Source organism: Salvia miltiorrhiza, chromosome 5, assembly GCF_028751815.1.
Source record: "Salvia miltiorrhiza cultivar Shanhuang (shh) chromosome 5, IMPLAD_Smil_shh, whole genome shotgun sequence".
NCBI classification, from domain to species: Eukaryota; Viridiplantae; Streptophyta; class Magnoliopsida; order Lamiales; family Lamiaceae; genus Salvia; species Salvia miltiorrhiza.
Genome location: NC_080391.1, coordinates 52,985,811 through 53,001,276, shown reverse-complemented (window position 1 = coordinate 53,001,276; position 15,466 = coordinate 52,985,811). Strand labels below are relative to the sequence as shown.

The 15,466-nt window shown below is 33.8% G+C and overlaps 1 long non-coding RNA gene across 1 annotated transcript; it reads right to left on the bottom strand.

Annotated features, from left to right (window-relative positions):
* Window positions 1-10,236: 10,236 nt before the first annotated feature.
* Window positions 10,237-12,930, bottom strand: LOC131025021 (uncharacterized). Its single transcript, XR_009102062.1, has 3 exons — window positions 12,680-12,930; window positions 10,964-11,027; window positions 10,237-10,451 (listed from the first exon to the last, which is right to left on the bottom strand). It is a non-coding gene; the product is annotated as an uncharacterized LOC131025021 (long non-coding RNA).
* Window positions 12,931-15,466: the final 2,536 nt, after the last annotated feature.

Genomic DNA, 15,466 nt, shown 5'->3' with positions numbered 1-15,466 from the left:
ATAATCATAATTGTAGTTCGATTAATTAATTTGGTTAATCGATTAAGTTTAATCGGTTAACACAAATTAACCGAATTTCACACACACAAAAAATAGAATCAGCTGCAGGAATATTAATAACTAAGCATCTTCTGATTATTAATAGTTTTGCTTTTCATCGGTCTTTCGTAGACTATGCATTTGTATGGATAAAAAAGCTTAAATTCTAAATTAGGCTTGTAGAATGTTGTTCAACTAGTGCAGTTAGTTTGAGGTGGCTGTGGAAGTGTTTTGTGTTAATGCATAGCCGCATAGGATATGTAATTAATTTGTTTTAAAATAAAATATATTAATATTTTAATGTATTTTAAAATTATTCGGTTAATCGGTTTCAACTGAATGGTTATCGATTACACCGTTAACCAATTTTCATCCTTTGCTATAATTGATAACCGAACTGAACTCGTAAATTACGGTTATCGATTAATCGATCAAGCAAAATTTTGATTCGGTTACGGTTGTAACTCAAAAATCAAACTCATTTTACCACTTCTAATTTTATCTATTTAAATATCTGATAGGCAATAATAAAAATAAAGATAACATAAAATAGTAAGTGTTTGGAATAATAGATTAATCTATAGATTAACTTACTACATTACTATAATAATCTTACCCCTAAATATAAAAAATTATAAAAAACAATTTTAAAGTCCAAAATATCCATTTTTTTTGTTTATTTTCGAAATCATTGCAAAAGATATTTTTGAATATTTTCTTCTACATCTATGTTTGTACGTCTTTCTTGTACTTCTTTTCTTCATTTTGTACTTCTTTTTCATTTTCTTTTTTATATTTTTCTCATTTTCTTTTTATTTATTTTTGTACCTTTTTCAATTTCTTTTTGTACTTTTTTTCATTTTCTTCTTGCAAATTATTGTTTCGCAGAGCACGTGAAGAAGGAGCCGCTTAAATCTACTTGCAAATTATTTCGCAAGAACTTTCAGCACCTTCTCGATCCAATGGGCATTTTTGGAGAAGATAGAATTTCATAGTGTCAATAACGGCTCTTTGCCGACTTAAAATAATAATAATAATAATAATAATAATAATAATAATAATAATAATAATAATAATTTCCAATCATTCGACCGTTGCCTTTTTTTTTTTTCACTCTTCTTTATATACTTCTTCCACCATTTTTGCATTCACCACAATCATCTTCTTCCATTCTCTTCCTCATTCTCTCTCAAATTCTCTCAACAAAAATGGATCCATATAATCCAAACTTTTTTTTTTTTTTTTTTGATCGGGCAAAGTAATGTTAGATGTTAGAAATTAGTTTCCCCATTCACTCCAAGAACCACCCTTATCTCTCCATTCACCAAATCCACCTTATATCTCCAATCTCCAATTCGCTCCCAAGAGGGATCGAACCCGGGTCACTTCACTTAAGTGAGGACCCGGTGGCCAGTGGGCTAAGCCCCCTGGTTCCATATAATCCAAACTATTACGATCTAAATTGGACTCCGACCTCTCTAGCGATTATCATCCCGATTTTTCGGGTTTCAACTTGGAGGAGGAACCTCGTCAAAGCGGCGAGGAGGAAGGAGCAATCCAAATTTAAAGTTGAATTCATGGTTTGTCATGCAACTGCATGTATGCTATTCATATTTAAAAATAGCTAGGGTGATTAATAAAATTAATATAAATAATATAAAAAAATATGAGATAGATAATTGGTTCGGTTATGATTTTGGTGAACCATATCAAAAAAATTTAAATTCAATAATCATAATTATAGTTCGATTAATCGATTAATCAATTTGGTTAACCGATTAAGTTAATCGGTTAACACAAATTAAGCATAAAAAATAGAATCAGCTGCAGGAATATTCATAATTAAGCATCTTCTGATTATTGATAGTTTTGCTTTCTGATGAAGAGAAAAAGACCGATGAAGGCTTTCGTAGGCTATGCATTTGTATGGATAAAAAAAGCTTAAATTCTAAATTAGGCTCGTAGAATATTGTTCAACTAGTGTAGTTAGTTTGAGGTGGCTGTGGCAGTGTTTTGTGTCAAGGCATAGCCGCATAGGATATGTAATTAATTTGTTTTAAAATAAAACATATTAATATTTTAATGTATTTTGAAATTATTCGGTTAATCGGTTTCAACTGAATGGTTATCGATTACACTGTTTAGCCAAATTTCATCCTTTGCTATAATTGATAACCGAACTGAACTCGTAAATTACTGTTATCGATTAATTGATTAACCGACATTTCGATTTAGTTACAATTGTAACCCAAAAACCGAACTCGTTTTATCACCCATTCACCCCTAATTTTATCTATTTAAAGATGTCTAAGGCTAAAGGTATTTGGTTCGAGTCTACTGTTATTTAATACCGTTAATTTCTCTATAAATTGTCTTCTACATCTATGTTTGTGCGTCTTTATTATACTTCTTTCTTCATTTTGTACTTCTTTTTTATTTTCTTTTTATTTATTTTTGTACCTTTTTCAATTTCTTTTTGTATTTTTTGTATTTTATTTTTAGATTTCTTTTTCATCTTAATAATCGTTATAAATAATAGTGACCGTTAATCTACATAAAATTAATAATGTTTTAGATAAAAGTAACAAATTTTATGATTAAAAGTGATAATTGTTTTTAATAAAAATTATAGGGTTAATTGTCGGAAAAACCATATACTTTTTCGAAATTTGGTTTTTTCCCATGACAAAAAAAACCTGAACAAAAATCCATGAATTGAACAATTTATTGCATTTTTCCCCCGCGTCTATTTTCCGGCGAAATTGAATCCGAGGTGGCAATCGGAATTCCAGCGTGTCATCGCCGGCAATTAAACGTCGTCGTTTCATGATTTTTTGACAGTTGAATTAGAAAATCTTCAACGCCCATGGACGACAAAGAAGAGGAGCCACCCCCAGAAACGCCCGATCTCCCCACAATCTCCAATGAAATCGACCGCTACATCTCGTCGCTGGAGTCGGGCGGCGACGCCGCGCCCATCGTCATGGAGAAATTCCTGATGCTTGTGGAGGAGAAAATGGACGGCTACGATTCGATGGAGAGCCACGTGAAATGGAGGCGCCTGAGAGAGGAAGACGCGGCGTGGTTCCTGGACGCCGTGGATCGCGTGACATCACTGTCGAATTCGCTGGCCAATTTGGCATCCGATTACAGGTACGCCTACACGATCAACCGCGCCGGCAGCGTGGTGCAGCGCGCCATGTCGTATTTGGAGGGGGAATTGAAGGTGCTGCTGGAGGAATACACCGCCGACGATGCCGACATCACCTCCGATCTCATCCGAATTCACCACCTTCGCCAAGGACCAGTTTCCGGCCGAGCGAAATCTCTTGGATTCCGTCTTCCCGGCCCACCCCACCATTTCGGAGACCCTCTTCCGCGGCCTCACCTGCGGGATCACCAAGCACATCCTCAAATTCGCCGAGGCCGTGGCAAGAAGATGGAGAATTTTCGATGCTTAGGGCTGCTGTGAGGGTTTTGGGTTGAGGTGAGGTGGAAAATTAGGTGTTAGGGTGAGGTGGAAAATTATGGTTAGGTGGCAGCCACGTTGGATCGGACCTCCATCGGAGATCGCCGGAAAATAGACGCGGGGGAAAAATGCAATAAATTGTTCAATTCATGGATTTCTGTTCAGGTATTTTTTGTCATGGGAAAAAACCAAATTTCGAAAAAGTATATGGTTTTTCCGGCAATTAACCCAAAATTATACTAGTATTGATGATGAATAAAAGCCACAGTTATTAAATATAAAAGTAAATGAGCCGAATCCTATTTAGTATCGGGTGAGGTCGGATCCGAGTATGAACTAGGGATGTCAATAGGTGGGTTTCACTCGGATCGATTCGAAATCGTTAATTACTCATTGAGCTACTGAGTAATAATTCTGATTCTGGTTCTAAACCCGATCCGCTCAGATCCGCAATCTGACCGGTTTAAACCCGGTCCGACTCGTTTGTTTCGGGTTTAGTCTGCCCCTACTCGTGATTTTTTTATTTATTTTTTTATAAAATTGTCCCTAGAAATTGTATAAAAGCAAAGAAATAAATGAACCTACATTTGTCATTGAAATTTTGATTAGCAAGCACACATAGGGCTTAGAAATTATTAAAGGGATGTGTTATATGACAAAGCATTTGGCACTAAAGAAAATAAGGGGGTTTTACTAGGTAAATTACAATAAGCATAGATTTTATGTAGTCAATCTTAAGAGTATAAAGAAGAAGGAATATTTGAGTTAATTACAAAATTGAACAAGAAGAATGAAAGTATATTGGAAAATATTGTTGCATATTAATGATGTGTAGTTTATTTATTGATTAGCTTGAATGGATATACACAAAATCTTGGGTTCACTTGGGTGTATCGTACAATCGGGTTGACCCATACCTAAAATAGTATTATTTATATAGATTGGGTCAGGATATAGGTTCAAATCAGGGTGTGGGCCAAAGTTTAAGTGAAGGTACAACCCTATTGTATGTTGCACCTGGATGTACCCAAGAGCACCTCATGGATATAGCATATAGTAGATAGTAGAAGATAGAATAAGTAATTCAACGCTCATTTGGTATTTTGTAATTTTGTTTTAAATTGATTCATGTGAACCATTCCATGTAGGGTTGGTAAACGGTCCGGTTCGATTTACCGATTAACCGGAACCGGTTAACAGCTATAATGTTAATCGAAAATCGAATCAATTTATAGGTCGGTTAACCGATTAATCGGTCCGGTTAACTGGATCGATCTATCGATTAATCAAATTAACCGGTTAATCGACCGATTTCTAAATTCGCTCCGAAATTCGGTTAATTTGGTTAACCGGTTAACCGAACTATAGAATTTACTAACTAGCATAAGATTCAAACAATTGTTTCACTATTTTGCTTAATAATGACTAGATGCATGCCATGATAAATGTAAACATACACATCTGTGTTTTACCTGCCCAATATATGTGTTTCACCTGACCAAATTGAATAAAAAGTTATGCGATGCCAGCACAATAAAGGCAGGAAAAAAAAAATTATCTAATAAAGCTTTGAGACAGTAAACACACCAAGTCGGGGTGTTAGTCAAAACTACTATGGTAATGAAGCTTTGGCAGAATCTATGCTAGCTTCTCAAATCAATTGAAAGCTAACGATAGTATAACATGCATAGTTTTTTGCAGTTGCTTGCTAACTGAAATATTAAGCAAAAAATGGGAACACTGCAGTAAGTAATCATTACTAGACTTGAAATACTACTGAAGAAACTAACTAAAATTTTGCATAATAAGATATAGACATTCAAGAAAAATATATAGAAAATCAGACAACAGCTTATTTTGCAACTTGCCAAATCAAATGCATTTGAATGCTCAAATTTTAATTAATTCAATACAACTTAATATATATATATATATGTATAAATTATTTAATTAAAAAATCGATTAACACCGAAAGCGATAACCAATAATCGAACCAAACTGGAAAAAATCGGTTATCGATACCGATAACCAATTTTTCCGATTCGGTTACGGTTATAACCGAATAATTGGAACCGGTTTACCAGCGTTAATTCCATGTATAACTAAGTTGCATTTTACAACTCTTACTTCCTATTTGGGGCTATAGTCATATTCAAGCCCAACTCCGAGAAGGTGTATTAGTATTTTGGAAAAATTATTCTGTTTGTCTCAATTTAATAGGCTATAAGGGTTAAGCACAAATATTAAGAAATAAATAGTTTAAACATAAATTAACTTTTTATTAGGATATATTTGTCCAAAAAAATAAGAAAGTGAAATAAAAATATTTTTAAAAATGATAAGCGATAATTATTATGGGCTAAAATGACATATGGTGTAATAGAAAATTATATAAGAAAATTTATTATGCATTAATTTTTCATTTTAGAAGTGATTTATTAAATTTGAAGGTTCAAATAAAAAAAATGTAATCTATTAAATTAGAAGGGAGTGAATACTAATTTTGGGCTATAGTCTTGTTGGGCCCAATCTAGGAACATGAGCCCAGTCTCCAACAACTCGTTGGCTTTGTCATCATATAAAATGGGATCGCTATGTTATTTGGAATTGGAAGTGTCTTCAACCCCAAGAAGTGATTAATTTAATTTTAATTATTTTTCTTCTCTTTACAGAGTCCTATGCTTTATTTAATTTTTGTTGGATCCTTAGAAGCCTATTTATTACAATTTCTTGAACTTTTAGAGAATTGTTTTGAAAATTGATCTGAAACTTTAGAGGCATCCTAGTTTACATAATATCAGCTTCTTCTTCTTCTTTCTTTTTTTTTTTTTTTTTTTTCCAGTAAAAAGTGTAGAAAATACTCCCTCTGTTTTTTTTTAAGTGTCCTATTAAGATAAATTTATTGTTCTTTTATAAGTGTCCTATTTCAAAATTTGAGAATAAAAAATGACAAAGTTCCTATTTTACCCCTTTTTAAGTGTCCTATTTCAAAATTTGAGAATAAATTTATTACACTTTGAAAATAATAAATATGGGCACAAAAGTAATACTCCAACTTCCTTGATATATGTATTTTTTTCCATGGGACACTTAAAAAAAACGAAGGGAGTATATAATATCAGCTTACTCTTTCGTGTTTTTAAACTTTTGCTACGTGTGGTGTGGGGGGCTGAAGCCCCTCCATCATCCTCGTATGTGTCCGCCACTTATCATAGTTCTGTCAATGACTTCCTAGTTTGGGACCATTATGATTTTTTCCACGACCTTTGAAAGTTATTAAAAAATACACGAATTTTGACTCATTTTGTTTTGCCCACAAACTTTGTGAATTGTCAAAAAATATACGAACTTTTGCTACTTTTATTTTTTTTCCTATAAAATATATTGTTATAAAAAAATTATCCATAATTATTTTATAATTAACAATAAATACCGCTTCATTTGAGATTGAGCATTGAAAAGTTTCTCAATCTCATGATCATGTGATGAATATTCCACATCATTAATTGGATTGGAAAATGCTAAAAAATTAAAATATATTTCCTAATCAAAATTGCGCCGTTTTGATTATAGTTGTGTGACTTGTGTCACGTCGACGTCATTTTAGAATTAATTTTGACTTAAATTTTATGATTACCTATCGCCCAATTGTATAATTCTAATTAGAATTTCTCGATCCAATTAATGACGTGAAATATTCATATGATCACGTGATTGAGAAACTTTCCAATGTCTAATTTCAAGTGAATCGGTATTTATTGTTAATTATAAAAGAATTATTTAGATAATTTTTATAATAATATATTTCGTGGGGAAAAATAAAATGAGACAAAATTCGTGTATTTTTTTTATAATTTTTAAAATTCGTAGAAAAAATAAAATGAGTCAAGGTTCATATATTATTTTGACAACTTTTAAAGTTTATGAAAAAAAAAATGAATTTAAAATTTGTGTATTTGGACACCAATAATCCTAGTTATATGCAGTGTTGTGTGGGGAACTGGAACTGTCGGTTAGAACGGACGATTAACCCTCAGTTAAAGCTTATTATAGCCATTAAGATCGAATTAATCATACGTACTTTCACTTTACATTTTCACTTTACATATATAATGCTTTCAGACTGAATTTTTAATAAACATTTATAGCCCACTTTATGGGGGAAAATGAAACAATAAATCTATGCAGTCACATTGTGGCCACCCACACACTAATATAATAAGGATAATCTTGATTTATTTAATTTATTTTTTTAAATAAAAATAGGATTTAGTTATTTTATTATATTCTCTATATTGTACTTATTTTTTAAAATTTTTTTTGCATTTTTTATTTTTAATTTATTTTTTAATAAAAATAAAAAAGTTACCAAAAAATTGCAAAAAAATTACTATAACGTAGAGAATATGATAAAATGACTAAATCTTATTTTTATTTTAAAAAATAAGTTAAATAAATTAAATTATTTTCTACTTAAGTAAATTGTGGGCAGCCACAATGTGGCTGTTTAGCATTACTCAAAATGAAAACGTTAGCTACCCACCCCTAGGACCCTTTCGATCGAAACTTACTCATAGCTATAATTATTAAATTTTAAAATATTTTCAAATTTATTATCAAATCAAGTTTTTGGTGTAAATTGATGATACGAGTCATTTGACATGTGAATAAATACTAGTACTCCCTCTTCCTCCCTCTCTCCTTAATGTCTCATAACAAATATCCTAATTTATTTTGATGCGGAAATTTAAGTGAATATGATTAAAGAGTAAAAAATACTCCTTCCGTCTCACGAAGCATGATCCAATTTCATTTTTGGTTTGTCCTATGAAGCTTGACCTATTTCTAAAAATGACAAAAAATTTACCCTTTATTCACCTTTTCACTTTTTCACCTACCACACTTAACATACAAAATAACAATTTCTTAATTCTTGTTCCAAAAAGAACTAGGCCATGCTTCATGGGACGGAGGGACTACTAGTGAAATCCATTCTTATTTTATAAGATAAATAGAATTAAAGTGGAGGTAGAAAGATAAAAGGGGTCTCACTTTCTTACTTTAAAAGGAGAACACTTATTATGGAACAATTTAAAAGGAAAGTAGGACACTTGTTATTATAAAATAGATAGAGCAGTAGAGACGTAGAGACATGTAATTTAAAAGCTTTTTAAAACATAATTTACACATACACTTTCGACACGTCATGTTACCAATCTAGCATCGAAAAATTAATTTTGTAATAAGTTTGAAAAATATTTTAGCAACTTTAAAATGTAGTAGTATTATTATGTAGATGTTAAAATATAGTAATTGAAAAACCTGTGAAAGGAGGATGTTTGGCTGAGCTTATAAGCTCTTTAAAACATCTTATAAGCTGTTTAGGAGCTATAAGCTTTTTCAAAGTGTTTGACAAAATAAGCTCCTAGTAAATAACTTATAAGACGTAAAAATAAGCTCTAAGAGCTTATGAGCTCCCCAAAAAATAAGTTCATCTACCCCAATTTATTTTCTCATTATCTTATAAGCAACTCTTATTTTACAAAATAACTCAACTATAATTTTTTATTTTCATCATATATCATTTTAATTTCATTTTTCTTCGATTTTCTCTCTCTAACAAAGATTTTCCGTCACTAATTAAAAGTTCTCTATTTAGCTTATAAGTTCAATTACCCAAACACTTTGACAACTCATAAGTTATAAGCTCTTGAAACATTTTATAAACTCCTTAAAATAAGCTTAGTCAAAAACACCCTCTTAGTCTAGTAAAAATTTGCGGAGTATTTCTAAAGTGCCCTTTGACCATAACACATGTGCTTTTATATATATATATATATATATATATATATATATATATATATATATATATATATATATATATATATAGGAAGAGGTTCTAATAAAAACCTCTGTTAAAATGAGAACTAGGAACCTAATCTTAACCTTTAAAATATTAGATCTAATGGTTAGGATTTAGTCAACAAAAGAAACTGTGCATCTATTATATTTTACTGTGCAATTAAAAAATATGCAATTTATGCAATTGAAACCAACAATGCAAAATACTCAAGCAAATCGAAATTGTGCATCTATGCAATTGAAACTGTGCATCTATGCAATTGAAATTGTGCATCTGTAGTTTAATCTCAGCCCTCTATTTTATTTAAATCAATGGCTTTAAATTGGTTCCTAGTTTTCATCTTAAGAGGGGTTTTTATATTAACCCTACCCTATATATATATATATATATGAAGAGGTTCTAATAAAAACCTCTGTTAAAATGAGAACTAGGAACCTAATCTTGGCCTTTTAAATTTTAGATCTAGTGGTTAGGATTTATTAAAAAAAAAACACACCTATTTTGTAGTGATTAAGTTGATGGTTCCGTTTTTTTTCTTTTTCAATTAATTAGAAGGTTAGTTAAGTCTTTTATAATATTCTTATTTAATTAAAGAGCCACTATTAGTAGTGAATTTTATTTGTTCATTGTTCCACGCCTATTTCAATGCACCAAATCAATCTATGCAATTGTAATTTTAGCTATGCAATCCAATAAAATAACTATGCAATTACAAATATTCTGTCACAGCCCACTATCCCAATGACGGGTTAACCGGGGTTATGACTTGGGGTGAACAATAAGAAACAGAAATTTAAGGGATTTGCTAAGTAACCAACATTAACAACAACAAACTAGTGATATATATATATAATCGCTTGGGTAATTTACAAACGAGCCTACCATAACGACTAGACTTCAAATGAAAGTTAATCAAGATGAAGTAGTAATAAGTTCAAGTAGAAATGATAAATAAGTCAGAGTATTTGCAGCGGAAAAACGTGTGAGTTATGCATATGGAGATGCATACTCAAGGTTTCATTACATAACCATAAAAAGGAAAATCCGCTCAACACCGATCCATTCCATCGCTTGCTCAACCTGCACATTTAGAAATACATGCAGGGCTGAGTATAAAAATACTCAGTGGGCACGTATGCCTAGGTATAAAAATACATGCTTCAAAACTGTAAATTGTCATGCCATCATAAACAGTACAGCAAGGGAGTTTTTCGCTAAAAAGGCCCAAGCTTACTAAATTCATTTGTGATTCTTAAAGTTCGTCTGCAGACTAAGTTCTCTTGTAATCTATCATATCTGGAACTTTGTGCCGGAGAGGTGGCCACCTCTCACGGTCACTTGACCGGCCAACCCGCTAGATGACTCACGGTCACTGGTGTACACTAGCCCTGGCAGGATAGCTATCAACTGCTCAGGACCCGAATTCGATTGCATCATTGGCAAAGCCAAAGCAGATAGATATCATACTAAAATTTAAACATTTTATGGCAAGACAATACTTGAAATAACTTTAACTCAGAGATTTTGTCATGAAATAACTTGCTTGAACGTAACATTTAAACTCATTTGATATATATGAAAGTAATGCCCACCTTATTCGTTCCCACAACGGGCGTAGAGTTACTTCCCTCTTTAGCTATCACTTCCCGCCTGAACCTTTATTGACGAAGAATCGATAAGTTTCGAGAAGAAGTCGTGAAAGATGGAGGTTGATCTCTTAAACTAAACTATCTCCTTTAATGATTTTAGGGTTCTAGCATCCATATTAATCTTGTCTCGTCTCGTTCAAAACCTTAAACTCAAAACATTTATCACATAACTAACATTTAGGTTCGAAACTATTTATTCGAATATCAACATGCGCATCAACCATAACTCATTCTACTCACGCCATCAAGTCAGATATTCCGTCATTTAATAACAAATCATATAATATTACATAAACAAATTATGTCATCATAGATCATGCTTTCTCATATTTAAAACAATGTAATCTTTTTCAAATAAACCTTATTAATAAGCCTTTTGAAAAGAATTCATTAAATAAGAGTTTAACTCAAAAATATTTTATTTTAAAGTCCACTTATAAAAAAAATACTTGAAATAAATGAACTCCATTTAAATAATTAATTTAAAGGTTCATATGTAATTAAATTAATCAATTAATCAAGCTCAATTTAAATTAGATAAATAAGAGCTCAAATGATTTAAATAAATACAAGCCCAAATTAATTAGATAAATTAGGTCCATTATATATATATATTTTTTTTAATCAAGGCCCAAACATTTAAAAATTAACAAATGCCCAAAACTTTTAAATGAAATAAGCCCATTATAAATAAATAGAACATGGCCCTATAAAAACAAGCCCAAATACTTATTAAAAACGGCCCAAAACCCGGCCCAACCTCAAACACCCTAACCCAAACCCTTCTTCTTTTCTTCCCCCTTCTTCTACCTAAGCTGCGCCCCTCCCCCTTCATTCTCGTCTCTCTCTCTTCTCCCAAAACACACAGATAGCCGCTGGTCTCACTCTCTCTCTCCGGCAGACGACGGCGACAAAGACGCCGCGACGCCTCACCTTGACAACGGCGAAAAGTATCACCGCCGCCTCCCTTTACTTTCCGGCAAGACCTTCGCCCCTCAGCCTTTGTTCTCTCTCTGTTATCCAGCAACCGCGGCGGAGCCACGGCCGCCACCCTCTCCGGTCTCCAGCAAGCAAAACAGACGGCCACCACCGCCATCCGCCGACTCCTTGACAGACGAATAGTAGCAGCCCTCTGCAACCCCCACGATGCACGCCCTCATCTCTCATGCTCTCACACGCGCACGGACATGGCGTAAGCCGCGCCGCCGCCGGAAACAGGACAGCAAATGCCCCACCGCGGTGCGCCGCCGCCTGCTCCTTCTTTTTCTCTACGCGCCGAACAGACAGCAGTGATGAACCGCCGCCGACCGCCGTGTCCCTCCCTCTCTAGGCCGAACAGTAGCAGCTCCCGCCACCACCGTCGCTCCCTTCCATCTCCGACTTCACACTCACGATAGAGACAACGGTACCGGCCCTCAATCCACACAACAAAATAGTTCAAGACTCAACCTTTTCTTTTCTTTCTTCATAAACATGCTTTACATATATGTATATACAAGAACAGGTTGTATGCATATGTATTTTGTAATGAAATTGTCATTTGTTCAAAAGTCTTTCAATCCATATGTGAATATAACATAAGAGCAAAATTGTTGCCTGCTATCCATTAGAGATTTGAATACTGGAAAAAAAATGCTTTACTGAATTTGGGGTGCTAACCGTGAATAGAGATAAAATGGGCAGAGTGACTTGTAGATGAAACATTGAGAGCTTTCCGTTGAGGTTGTGGAGCATGAAAAAGGATCTCACATATTGCTTTCTTTGAAATCTGAAAGATGGACTATGGAAGGAAATCAAAGTTCACAGCTTACCTTGTTCGGTGGTGTTTTGCTTGGTATAAAAGAGAGAGCTTTGAGTTGTGGGAAATGTCAAACTAATATGGCGCATTTGATTTGGTAGAAAAGTTAGGATCTGCATTTGATTTGGTAGAAAAGTTGGGATTGACAGCCTGACTTTTGTGGCTGGAATTGGGTTGTAGTAGGTAAGTAGGGTGACTGATGGATATCATAGGGGTATGGGTAGTTGAGGTTTGTTGTTTTGACAAATAAAATTCCTCAGGATAAAACTATCGAAACTGTAAAAATTCTTCAGGGTTGGCTAATTAAAAACTCGTGAAAATACTTGAATGCTAAATTAAATAACCACATAGGCTCACTTTACAATTAATAAAAATTCATATCTAACACTCTAATGTTAAATCCTCATAAAAAAAAATTAATGGACTCAAAATATATATTTTGAGTGCATCGTCCATGGAAAATAAAAATAAAAATAAATCATCACATATATAAATCATCAAATTCATATAAGTTCGTATTTTATTAATGGATGTTGAACCCTAATTACCAATAATTAAGCCTTTAATCAGTGATTAAAAGCTGGGATATGACATACTATCCCCCTTAAAAAAAAATTTCGTCCCGAAATTTGTACCTCAGGAAATAATTCTAAGTACTTCTTCTTCATGCTAGACTCGAGTTCCCATGTCGCCTCTTCTTGATCATGGTGCTTCCAAATGACTTTTACTAAGGATATCGACTTATTCCTTAGTACTTGAACTTTCCGATGTAGAATAGATTCGGGTCTCTCTTCATAGCTCATATCTGGGCTAAGGATAACGTCGTCCTTTTGGATCACGTGTTTTGGATCATAAACATATTTCCTTAACTTCAACACATGAAACACATTATGCACATTCTCAAGACTTGGCGGCAACGCCAGCCTGTACGCTACCGGGCCCACCCTTTCTAGGATCTCATAGGGTCCTATAAAACGGGGTTTAGGTTTACCCTTTACACCAAATCTAACGATTCCTCTTGATGGAGAAACCTTCTGAAAAAAAAAAACTTTCTCTCCATCCTCAAACTGTAGGTCCTTTCGGCGTTTGTCAGCATATGACTTCTATCTATCCTGGGTTTCCTTGATTCATTTTTCTGATTTGACGGACGATCTCAATCATCTCGCCATTTCATCCCAACAAGGTGGTGATCTATATTTCCTCAGGTATAACGCCTCATTTGCCAACCTATCGATAGTCGGTTTATAACTGGTATTATATGTCTCACAATGAGTGGCAAAAACATGTTATCAGCTTTCACCCCGGTTTAGCTCGGTCGTCCCCAACATACCTTATTAGTAATTTCTATGTCGTTTAAGATGAACTATAATGACTAATATCTATAGAGCATTCTTAAGGCAACTTAAACAGTTTGTAAGGAGACCAACCATTTCGAGCATGTAGGCAGTCAGCCTAAAACGCCGTTATAAACTTTTATTCATTCATCGAAGGAATCTCGAGTCATGTGGGCATTGACTGCCCCCTTTCGTGACAACCTTTGCTTAAGTCTGACGGATTCGAAAAAAAATCCATCTCGACAACGAAATTCATTGGTTCGTTAAGGGCTCAGTTTGTCCCAAACACGACATTAAGCTTGACTTTATGAGCTCCAAGACTCAAAGTAACAATATGATATGTTGTAAAACCTTCACTTGCTATCACGCAAGACATATTTCAACAAATGAGGTTACATCTCGTTTCATTCCTCCTAACTAGAATTTTTCTAGATCTTAATACATCTTAGTACTTTCTGGTAACAGTATATGGGTGCCATGTCTTTATCTTATTCTTAAGTTTATTGTCATGGACATGCGTATCTTCCCTTCAAAGAAGATAGCATTATCTGATTCGTCGTTGTAATTCTTGAAACTTCTTATCCTTATTCTTCCTCGTAGCTTCTCCATCTTTTCGTCCTTCCTTTGTGTTTCTACCACCATTTTTCTCAAACTGGTTATTGTCGCAACAACACTCTCTATTGTATTAGGTGGTTTAATCACTTCTATCCTCATCTTGTCAAGTTTTTTTTTTTAATGAGTTCATCTTCCCTCGTGAGAAAGTATCCTAACTTAGACGAGACTTTACGACTCAATGCATCGGCTACTACATTGGCCTTGTCTGGGTGGTAGTTAATACCACAATCATAATCCTTTATTAGTTCGAGCCATCTTCTTTGTCTCATGTTCAGATCCCTTTACTTGAAAAAGTATTTCAGGCTTTTATGATCGGTGAATATCTCACACCTAACTCTGTATAGGTGATGTCTCCAGATTTTCAGTGCATGCACCACTGCAGCTAATTCTAAATCATGGGTTGGATAATTCAGTTCATGTGGTCTAAGTTGATGCATATGCTATCAACTTTCCCTCTTGCATTAACACACAACCTAATCCATTTTTTTTCCGACGCATCCGTGTAGATCACATATTCCCTGTCTGGTTCTGGAACTGCTAGCACTGGTGCAGTGGTTAACATGTCTTTGAGCTGCTGAAAACTCCTCTCGCACTTCATCAGTCCAAGTATACTTGATTCATTTCCTAAGTAACTGCGTCATTGGTCTTGCTATTTTTGAAAATCCTTCAATGAATCTTCGATAGTAGCCAGCCAATCCT